We start from the raw sequence: 12,217 nt of genomic DNA, 5'->3' as shown, positions 1-12,217 counted from the left end.
TATAGTATGTCGAAAAAAGCCATAGTATAGTATGTCGAAAAAAGTTACAAAAAAGCCATAGTATATTATGTTGAAAAAAGTAATAGTATTGTATGTCGAAAAAAATGATAAAAACTCATTGTATAGTTTGTCGAAAAAAGTCATAGTATATTAAGTCAAAAAAGTGATAAGACAGTCATAGTACAGAATGTCGAAAAAAGTGATAAAAAAGCCATAGTATAGTATGTTGAAAAAAGTCATAGTATAGTATGTCAAAAAAAGGGATAAAAAAGTCATAGTATAGTATGTCAAAAAAATGACAAAAAAGTCATAGTATATCGAAAAAAGTGATAAAAAAGCCATAGTATAGTATGTTGAAAAAAGTCATTGTATAGTATGTCAAAAAAGTGATAAAAAAGCCATAGTATAGTATGTCGAAAAAATTGATGAAAACGTCATAGGATAGTATGTATGTAGACATAGGCAGATGAGGTGGCTGAATGGTTAAGGTGATGGACTGCTAATCCATTGTGCTCTGCACTCGTGGGTTTGAATCCCATCCTTGTTGAACCATAGTGATTTATTCTGCTACAGTTACGTCTCACCATAATAACTAGATTCTTTCAAATAATTATCTTTGCTATGTGTGTTGTTTTATGTTATCAGTTTCTCCCAGAACTATAGTATAGTTCGTTGAAAAAAGTGATAAAAAAGTCATGGTAGAGTATGCCAAAAAAAGTTATAGTATAGTATGTCGAAAAAGTTATAAAGAAGCCATAGTATAGTATGTCGAAAAAAGGGATAAAAAAGCCATAGCATAGTATGTCAAAAGAACTGATGAAAACAGCCATAGTATAGTATGTCAAAAAAGTGATAAAAAAAAGCCATAGTATAGTATATCGAAAAAAGTGATGAAATAAGCCGTAGCATAGTATGTCGAAAAAAGTCATACTATGTTGAAAAAAGTCATAGTATAGTATGTCGAAAAAAAGTCATATTATAGCACGTTGAAAAAAGTGGAAAGAAATTCATAGTATAGTATGTCAAAAAAAGTCATAGTGTATGTTGAAAAAAGTAGAAAGAAAGTCATAGTATAGTATGTCTAAAAAAGTCACAGCATAGTATCTCGAAAAAAGTGGAAAGAAAGTCATATAGTATGTCAAAAAAAGGGAAAAACAGTATGTCGAAAAAATTCATAGAATAGTATGTCGAAAAAAGTCATAGCATAGTATGTCGAAAAAAGGGAAAAACGTCATTGTATGTAGAGAAAAGTCATAGTATACATAGTATGTCGAAAAAAGTCATAGTATAGCATGTCGAAAAAAGTGGAAAAGGCATAGTATAGTATGTTGTAAAAAATGTCATGTGAGAAATGATAACATTGTCCATTGACCTTTTTTAGTCTAATCTTTAAAAGTCAACCATAAGAACCACTGGCCAAAGACATGACAACCACAGCAGTGGAGCAGCTTCCTCTGATTTTTGCTAAACATTCTAAGTTTCAAGGTTGTTTTCATATTTCCTTTTTTTTTCTTCTTTTTTTTATCGTTGGGGGTATTGCTGGTTTTGCTTTTTCTCACCATCTTGATTTACCATCCAGATGCGTTGATGATTTCTTTTTTTCTGTTCTTGGATTGGCTGAACTGCCAAACAATCTCCTCACAAATACAGAAATTCAATTTAACATTACAAGGAACGGCATGAAGTGGTGTTTTAGGAAAGTTAACTGTCTCCCTAATCTCAGCCAATAAATACATGTACTTTTTTAAATGTTGAAATGAATTGTCCTGGTCTGCCATATGTCAATGTCTCTGGATTACATTCGGCACACATAACATAACATAACCCTAGAGCTGCTTATGGTTGTTGATTAACTTGTTCTGCCTAAAAGTACATTAATCATAACAGGTTTGTTTCACAGTTAAACAGGGGAAGGTCAGAAAATTAAAAGTAACCAAAATACTATTAGTTAGCTCATTTTAGCTATAGTTCCTGTAATTATTATTTATGTATTTAATATAATGAAGAACATTACCATTACAAAACAAAAATTGGAAAATATAATCAGATGTAACAAAAAAAAGTAACAATAATTACACTTTAAGAAAATAAAAAGGCTGTAGTTTGTGATGCAGTTTAAATGTATTGTTATACCTGGAGTTGTTTCTACTTTTTTGAAACAAGGACACATATTTATAGTCTTGAAATAGGATTATCCATTTAACTTGAAAATGACTTTTTTTGGATTGACAAAGTTGACATCAGTGGATGTAAACAAAAAGCAAATGAAGACATAATGTAATATGAATTAAAAAGTACATCCTGTTTAGTAACCACATGGTGCCAATAAACTGAACAAAGAATAAGACAAAATACACTTTAAGTTCTTTTATTAAGATTTTCTTCTGTACAGAGTGAGGAGTGTATCTGTTCCACGTTAGCTGGTCAGCAGCTTTGTACAAGTGTCTGTACAACAGGAGGTCAAACAGTACTGATGAGGAAATGTGTTAACGGTTGGCTTTTGGTAGAAGGCAGGTCAAGAAGGTGCGGCATGAATTGATAACACATACACACATACTCGCACGCAGGCAACCCTCCAAACTATTTACAACAAGATGGCTGACTGGCCCTTGAGACAGATAAGTAAAGACAAACACAACTCAAATAGTTATCACATAAAGTATTTCAAAGGAAAAAAAGCAGAAAAAAATAAACTCAAAAGTATCCATAATAGACCCATTAAAAGGCCCATCTGGAGTTAGTTTATTTACAGTCTCATTTAAAACAAAGTCCGTGGCTCTCTGCTAATAAATCATACAACGCTGCTACACTGTAACCTCTGCGTGCTCCGTTTGTGTTTATGCCAAGAGAGCCAACAGTGACGCTGCCACTTCATCTCAAATCTTTTTTTTTTTTTTTTTGCGCTAACTGATCAGGGACAACACAGGTGTTAAAAAAGAAAGAAAAGAAATGTCTCTAGAAACTGACTATAAACTTGCTTTGTTTATCATTAAAAATCCAATTAGAGCTTTATGACTTAACCCTTGTGTTGTCTTCCCGTCAACCTTGAAAAAAACATTTTTGATGCCTTTTTTACACAGTTTGGTTTTAAACTTTAACGTTTTAAATTGTTAAATTTTTCTTCTACACATTTTCAGCGCTTATTTCTACGTCCCATATTTTCTGATATAAAACAAAAATTGAAAACGGGTCAATGTGACATGAAGTCAACACAAGGGTTAAGTCAATTTGTGAAATGCCAGATCCTAAATAATTTACTTGAAGAAAAACATGTCTTCTAGGCAGGTAAAATCACTTGGTCTTAAAAACATCCTACATCAGGCCATAGAATGCTGCTTTAACTCTTATTTTCCCATTGAACGCTTTTTTGCCATTAAAATTTAATTTCAAGCTGATTAGTTTTTCTCAATTTTACTTCAGTCATCAGTTGTTATTCAGTCTACTATTTCATTTTCAATTCATTTCCTTTCATTTCCCTGCAATGACTGACTTTGTAATTTGCTGACATGTGCTGCTACTCAGTTAATTTGTTATCATGTTTATTGGGATGAACTATTGCAATCAGCTGTTTGGGCTGCAAAACTGAGGGAAAACGTGCAAATAGTTTGACAAAGTTTAGTTTAGTTTAGTTTAAAAGTGTCAGGGGTGACTATTTTGAGCTAAGGTTTCTCTACACATACAGTAGGAGATTTTAGGCTCAGTTCACACTTTACGTGGATTTAATGTTTGTTTGCACTTGGCTCAGACCAACGTCATCTTCACCTTGAAGGCGCAAATCTGCTGAAATCTGAGGTTGACTGGCAGACACTGCAGTGCTAACAAAATCAGGATAAAAGAAATATTAGAACAGCTTTGTCAGATTTAAACGTGATGTGCCTTTAACGGGTATGAATCCGTTGCTGCTGCCTGATTTGGGTAAATCCATCATAGTACGTTTCCAAGTGATTTTGAAGGCTATTCATTCTCAAAAACTGTTCGTGATTTCCCTTTCCATTCCACACAGTTTCATGGAATTTCAAAGACCTCAGCACTGCTCGACTTGGCGTGATGTGATGAACATGAAAGAAACTAAAACGTGTGGTCCCATGTGGTGTACAGTGTCATTAATAAAAAAACATAAATAATTAACAGAAAAACATGGTCAGTATAGTAAAAAAGACAACTTTCAAGCATACGTAGTGTGAGGAGTTGCTAATCTTGCTGTTATGAAGTTTATCGTACATATTAGTGTGTGTTACTATAAATGGTTAATACAAACAATTTGATAGCATTTTTATAGTAAGTAGAACATATCCAGTATCCTTTTCGTCATCCTCACCTCAGTCAACCTGCAGATCTCTAGTTTGTATAAATATCTTTTTGAAGCCTGTGACCAGCCCACTGAATGGCTTGCTAAGATGCAGAGACTAGGGTCACTTTGCTCATTTGCTTATGTTTAGGAGTGTAAACTCAGGAGTATACGATGACCTAAAAATAATGGAAACATAAAGTAACATGCAAGGAAAAAGACAACAATGGAATAGGCCTCAGAAAAAGACACTGTAGAAATGAATCCCTACATAAATGCCTTCCTGATATACAGTAGATTGTTCCCTTCAACGTAATACTACAAGCCAGCAATTCCTCTGTTGCACCACTAGGGGGCATTAACAGTTACAGGTAGAGAGGGAAGGGCCGAGAAGGCAGCAGGTTCATGTAAACAACAACACAATGTGAGAGGCATTAGTCACGTGTGCTGGGGGTGCAAAAGCGTTGTGGGTATGTCGCAAGAGAGCAGGTTGGCTGTTGTTGAGGAGGGGGAAATGTGAAGGGAAGGGGGGGATAAGTGGTTGTGAAATACATACGCCCCCGCAAACATCGCCGAAATATGAACGTGTCAGTTTGGTCTGTGAGTCCCATGGATTTCTAAGTAAAACCAAACCCCCAATTGATGTGGACAGTTTGAAGCATAAGATGAGCTGAAACAAGCAGCACCCACCGTCAAAGCCAATGTGAAGGTCTTTAATAGGTCCCATAACTATGTCATTTTCAGGTTTCTACTGGGGGTTTCTACTAGAAAAACGGTTTACATGCTCTAATTGTTCACAATACATAATGTTTCCTATACCGTCTGTCTGAATATACCTGTATTTACCCCTGTCTGAAACCGATCTTTTTACAGCGCCACGTTCTTTTAAACCCTCCCTCCTGAACAAGCCCAGTTGCTCTGATGGAGTCAGCGTTTAGGGTCTTTTGACATCTGCCGGGTCTCACGTGTTTCGGCACCCGTCATTGCAGCATCGGGGAATGACAGTAGGGAATTTCTCCTCTATCTATATCTATCTCTATATATATACCACACACCTACATAATAATTCACCCACCCACCACACACACACACCCACACACATATTTCCCCCATATGAGTATATCAGATCGATATCTCTATATGTATACTCTGTATCTATGTAGGTGTCTCCTTATCTATCTCTCCTATGTCTATGTCTGTGTCTCTATCTCGATATCTATACTCCATAGTATATATGTATGTGTCCATATCTCTATCCATCGGTCTCTATGTCTGTCTCTGTTTGCTGTCTCTCTCTCTCCATATGTCTGTCTCTGTTGTCTCACGATATGCATTTATCTCTCTAGAGAGAACGAGTAGAGTAGAGAGAGCTGAGAGCGAGAAAGGGGAGATACCGAGGGGAGAGAGGGAGGGAGAGAGAGAGATGAGAGACAGACAGACGAGGGAGAGAGGGAGGAGAGAGGGGGGGAGCGAGGAGGAGGACAGCGGGAGGGAGGGAGGAGAGAGAAGAGAGATGAGAGAGAGATAAGACAGACGAGACAGAGACAGAGACGCGACGACAGAGCAGACAGAGAGAGAGTAATGTCGACGTAAGGAAGACGAGAGAGGGCGACAGAAGTAGACAGACAGAACTAGGTAGACAGAAGCAGAGACGAGAGAGGAGAAGGACAGAGAGAACCGTAAATCGTGACAGGAGACCGACATAGACAAGATAGAGAGAGAGGATCAATGTAGAGATAGATACAAGTGAGAGAGACAGATATATAGACAAAAGATAGAGAGATAGAGATAGTGACCGAGAGAGATAGATATCTAGGATTATTCGTATATATAATAGAAGAGAGACATAGCAGAGATATATATAGATACCATATATGAGATGGATACAATCATAGATATATAGAGAGATTTTTAATAATCCGACATACCTACCTACATATAAGAGTAGAGATATAGATAAGAACGATAGAGAGACCGATATAGCTGACACACCAAACACATATATAGAAAGATTGAGATATAGACAAGATAGTAGCAAAAGAGTACAAAAACACGAGACGAGAAGAATATATATATATATATGTATTAGATATAGTCACGACACACCTCTATATATGATTAGTGTATGATATATAGAACAGAATTATTATCTATAATATAGAGATTATAGAATAAGGATAGAGATACAGATAAATAGAGAGATAGAAGCTAGATAGACATATATATAGATATATGAGAGAGAGATATAATGTTTTTTACGCATAGTCGACTGGATCTGTACTGCGATGAGTGGTGATTATAGAATCTATGGTAGAAAGATAGAGAAGAGTAATATAGATTAGATTAGTAGTATGATTGTATATAGAGCATGTATAGAATGGTAGAGTAGAAGAGATAGAGAGATACTTGAGTGGATGATAGAGTAGATAGATATATATAGGGGGTGGGTTATTATAGATATATGATATATTAGACGAGATAGAGCTTAGGGGTGGGTGTATATAGATATTAGATATGGATATATATAGAGATATAGATAGATGTGGGGTTGGTGGATATAGATATTAGAGCGAGATCTAGAGAGATAGATATCGATAGAGGGAGGTAGGGAGGGCTGTAGTGTAGAGATATATATGATAATTAAGAGATATGTATATCGATATATGATATTAGAGAGATATAGAGAGGTCCATGAGAGAGAGAGAGATAGCTATTATGAGGGAGATAGAGATATATCGAAAGAGATAGAGTATAAATATATAGACTGGTATAGATGATAGGTACTAGAGAGGGGGAGAGTAGAGATAGAGAGTGTATTAAGTAGATGTGATATCATAGAGGGAAGTAGGTGTATGAGATCTGAGATAGAGCTGGGGGAGATGAGAGAGATGGAGGGAGGTAAGAAGATCAGGGAGGATTAGAGAGATGGAGGGGATATTAGAGGATGTAGGTCTGTATCGAGGTAGGGGGATGTAGAGAGGGCTAGATTATAGATATGATATTAGGGATAGAGGGAGAGGCGATAGAGGGATGAGGGTTAGGGGGGAGGTAGATGATATAGTAGAGAGAGTAATACAGAAATGGACCCGACCAGAGGCGCGCAACCCCGACATATGTAGATAGAGTACAGATAGACAGACATAGATGACAGCTGTAGGTAGGGATTATTATAGATAGAAGAAAGATAGATGTAGACATATACAGATAGAGAGAGAGGAGAAGATATATAGGGAGATAGAGAGTATAGTAGTATATATTATACAGTATTACATCATATGTATTATAATATACAGACAGAACGATCATATAGACATAGGTGTATTATATATAGAGACAATACAAGAGAATATGTATAGCTAATATATATATTATATACACATTACTATTAAGATGTTATATACTATATATAATACCATACCATATATACATAGGTATATAAATGTATATATATATATATCATATAATACATATGTATATACATGATCTATATTATAATACATATGTACTAATAGGGGTGTGTGTGTGGGAGTGTGTGTGTGTGTGATATGTATGTAGGTATGGGTTGTATATATATTATTATAGATATAGATAGAGGTTAGAATAGAAGTGCCCCCTACAGTCCTTCCCACCACTGACTGCACTGACGGCTTTGCAGAGAAAACAGTGAGCCGCAGATGCAAGAAAAAGACATCTAACCCGCTGACAATAGAGCAGACTGGGCGTTGGCAGGGGGAGGGTTTTAAGAGAGGGGCGCTTAAAAAGAAGCGTTTCATGACAGCGGTAATACAGGTATATTCAGGAATCGACGGTGAGGAAAACAAATAGGGTCTTGAACAATTAAAGCATGTACTGTGTCTAGTAGAAACCAGAAGAACTGAAAGAGATGAGCATATGATGGGACCTTTAAAGGACCCTTTCCCTGGCTTTGACGGTGGGTGCTGCTTGTTTCAGCGCTCAGCTTAGATTAAACTGTCCAAGCAATCAAGGGTGTTAATAGAACCAGGACCACAAGAACTAAATCGTGACACCTTCATATTGTCGGCGTTGGCCGAAGAAACCTTGATTCTCCTATTTTATTATTTAAATGTTTTTTTATGCATTTTTAATGCATATCGGTCCCCTATTTTTGTCTGTGGTTTTTACAGATATTAACAGGACGTTCCTTGTCAGCCAAAACATTGCTACACTTAACAATGTTTTCAAAGAGCCTTATTATTTCCGTGAAAAGCAAACGGTTGGTTGACCTCTACTAAGCAGTAAGGGTGCACATTGGTCGTTGTGAGATGCCTGTGCTGAAAGTGGGCATGGGATGTATATTGATGTTGTGCGCATGCTGAAACAGTATGACGATGAGTGAACATAAGCAGTGCTTGTGACATGCAGGGTAATTACTTATACATGTTTACATTCTGGAGCATCTTTTTATTTTTGTGAGTTATGTCTCTCCACATTGGGTTGGTTTCCATGAACTGCTGCCTTCTTCGGCCCTTCATCTTACCGCTAATGTTAATGCCCTAGTGGTGCACACAGAGGAATGGCTGCTTGTAGTATTACGTTGAAGGGAACAAATTACTGTATATCCAGGAAGGCAATTGATGTGGGATTCAATGTCTACAGTGTCTTTTCTGAGGCATTCATTGTGGTATTTTTTCTTGAGTTTACTTTATGGTTCCATTATTTTTAGGTCATCGTTATACTCCTGAGTTTACACTCCTAAATTAAGCCCAAATGAGAACAGGCCACTAGTATCTTGCATTTACGCAAGCATTCAGTGGGTGGTCACGCGGCCTTCAAAAAGATATTTATACAAACTAAGAGATCTGCAGGTTGACTGAGAGGTTGAGGAGGACGCAAACCAGGATCTGGATATGGTTACTTACTATAAACAGGACATTCAAATTTGTTTGTATTACCCCTTATTAGTCAAAACCACTAATATGTCGATAACTTCTAACAGCAAGATAGAAACTACTTCCACACATACCGTCATGCCTTGAAAGTTGTCTTTTACTATACGACAATGTTTCTGTTCATTATTCTATGTTTTTCTTAGAATGACACTGTACACACCATAGGGGACCCCAACGTTTTAGTGTCTTTCGTTCAGCAATTCACGCCAAAGTAGACATAGAGGCTGAGGTCTTGTGATAATTCCATGCCAACTGTGTGGAAGGAAAGGGAATCTCCACGAATACAGCTTTTTGAGATGATAGCACGTTTCATAAAAAAAGCTTGGAACCCGATAATTTGAGGATTACCCAAATCAGGCAGCAGCAACGGATTCATACCCGTTAAAGGCATCGTTTTTAAATCTGACAAAGCTGTTTAATTTCTTTTTATCCTGATTTTGTAGCATTGCAGTGTTGCCAGTCAACCTCAGATTTTCACGCAGATTTTTCGCCTCACCAGGGAAGATGACCTGTTGGTGAGCCAAGTGCAAACACACATTAAATCCCAACGTGAAAGTGTGTGAATGAGCCTAAACATCTCCCCTAACTGTACTGTGTAGCAGACCACCTCTAAGCCCCTCAACAACACTCGTCCATCACCCCACCCCTAGACATTAGTAAACTTTAACCAACCACCCCACACCTAAACAATAACAACTTACTGCCTCACAACTAAACTCTCTGCAACGTTTTCCCCCGTTTGCAGCCCAACAGACCTGACATGAATGAAGACGAGTTCATTCCCCAATAAAACATGACTCAACACAACCCACATAAACACTGCACCGTAGCAGCAACCTGTGACCAGCACAACATTACCACAAAGTCACACAGTCATTGCCACGGGAAAATTGAGCCCAGCGACAACCAACAGTGAAATTGAAAAATCGAAATACCGTAGGACCCCCATTCCAACGCACCACATAACACCACTGCAGACACCCTGCGCTTAAAACCCAAACCCTATGCCGAAGCAAACCAACCCCCCTCAAATCACACGCACCCCTTGAAACGTAAATTTACAAATGGCAACCCCAAAAAGCGTCAATGGGCCACAAAAACGACGAAAAATCAAAAGAAAAAATAAGACGATTTAAAGCCCAGGCATTCATCCTGGCACTGATCGTAGGCGTGTACTTTTAAGACCAAGTGATTTTACACTGCCTAACGAGACCATGTTTCTGTTTCATTCAAGATAAACTTAATTTAAGGAAATCGGCATTTGCACAACATTGAACCTTAACCACCTATAGTGGTGACTGCCCAATGTCACACATAATGAAAAACACCAGGATTTGCAACTTTTTGGTTTATGATCAGACAAAATCAGGGGAGAGAAATACAAGCGACCTGTGACAACAAATTGCTGATTAGAAGGACAAAAAGTTATACAAATTTAAAAACGTTTAACAGCTTTCAACACAAAAACCAAAAAACTGTCGATAAACAAAACCGGCCCAATCAAAACAATGCTTTTTTCACACACAAAGGTTGCAACGGGACCACCAGACAACCCAAAGGGTAAGCTCATTAAAGCTCTACATAGATTTTTGACCACATGCATAAACAACAGCCAGATTATATAGTCAAAGTTTTACCCGAGCCACCATTTCTCTTTCTTCTCTTTTTAACCACCACACTTGTAGTTGCTCACCCCCTGCACAAGATTAAGAGCAAACAAAAAAAAAAATAAAAAAAAGATTTGAGATGCAACTTAGCGGAACCCCAGCGGCACGGTGGCTCATCTGGACATAAAACACAAAAGGAGCACGACAGCAGGTTACAGTGTATGAAGCGTTGTATGAGTTATTAGCAGAGAGGCCCGGAATTATTTTTTTACAATGAGACTGTAAATAATAACCTGTTGCGGCATTTTGAATGGGTCTATTTTGGAACTCTTGAGTTTATTTTGTTCTGCTTTTTTTTCCTTGAAATACTTGTATGTGCATAAATATCTTCTGAGTTGTGTGTGCTTACTATCTTATCGTCTCAAGGGCGTCAGCATCTTGTTGTAGTAGTTGGAGTGGTTGATGCGAGCGGTATGTGTGTAGTGTCGTTATCAATTCATGCAGCACCTTCTTGACCTGCTTCTACAAAAGCCAACGTTACACATTCTCATCAGTCTGTTGACCTCCTGTGTACAGTACACTTGTACAAAGCTGATGACCAGCCGAACGTGGAAGCAGCTACACTCCTCACTCTGTACAGAAAGAAATTTAATAAAAGAAACGTACGAAAGGTATCGCTTGTTATTCTTGTTCAGTCCGCTATTGTGACCATGTGGATACTAAACGGTGTACTTTTTAATTATATTACATTATGTCTTCATTTGCTTGGGTTTACATCCACTGATGAACATTTGTCAATCCAAAACAACGTCATTTCCAAGTTTAAATGGTAATCCTATTCAAGACTTAACTATGTGGCTTGTTTCAAAAAGAGTGAAAACAAATCCACGGTCTCACATACATTTAATGCATCCACCCACTACACGCCTTTTTTTATTTTTAAAAGTGTAATTATTTGTTATTTTTTTTGTTAACATCTGATTATATTTTCCATTTTTGATTTTGTAATTGGTACGTATTTTTTTTTTTCATTATCTTCATAATACTAATAATTACAGGACACTATAGATAAAATGAGCTAATAATAGTCTTTGGTACTTTTCAATTTTATGCCCTTCCTGTTAATCTGTGTGAAACCAACTGTTATGATAATGTCAGTGTAGGCAGCCCCGTTAGTTTTCCTGACAGTTGCAGTTTGCACGATTTTGAAATTCAGGCAGAAACAGCTACTTTTATGTAACAAAAAACTAACTTTGACAGGCAACAGAAGTGAGATTTATGTTTTATAAGAAGTGTTTTCAAAATGTATTTCCCAGCTTTGTAAGAGAAAATATTTCAGTGATGAAGACTATGATGGTAGTTTAGTTAAATGAAGTGGTGTGTCTCAAATCGCGCACTTCTGTACTTATACT

General features: G+C 37.1%; 1 long non-coding RNA gene and 1 other non-coding gene across 2 annotated transcripts; both read left to right on the top strand.

Moving 5' to 3' along the window:
• Positions 1-465: 465 nt before the first annotated feature.
• trnas-gcu lies at positions 466-547 on the top strand. The gene has a single exon. It is a non-coding gene; the product is annotated as a tRNA-Ser (tRNA).
• A 4,047-nt stretch (positions 548-4,594) lies between these two features.
• Positions 4,595-11,638, top strand: LOC118493076. Its single transcript, XR_004895026.1, has 3 exons — positions 4,595-4,712; positions 6,613-6,616; positions 11,627-11,638. It is a non-coding gene; the product is annotated as an uncharacterized LOC118493076 (long non-coding RNA).
• The last annotated feature ends 579 nt before the right edge of the window (positions 11,639-12,217 follow it).

The sequence above is a fragment of the Sander lucioperca genome, chromosome 14, assembly GCF_008315115.2.
Source record: "Sander lucioperca isolate FBNREF2018 chromosome 14, SLUC_FBN_1.2, whole genome shotgun sequence".
Lineage (NCBI taxonomy): Eukaryota > Metazoa > Chordata > Actinopteri > Perciformes > Percidae > Sander > Sander lucioperca.
This window is presented reverse-complemented; position numbering and strand designations above follow the sequence as displayed.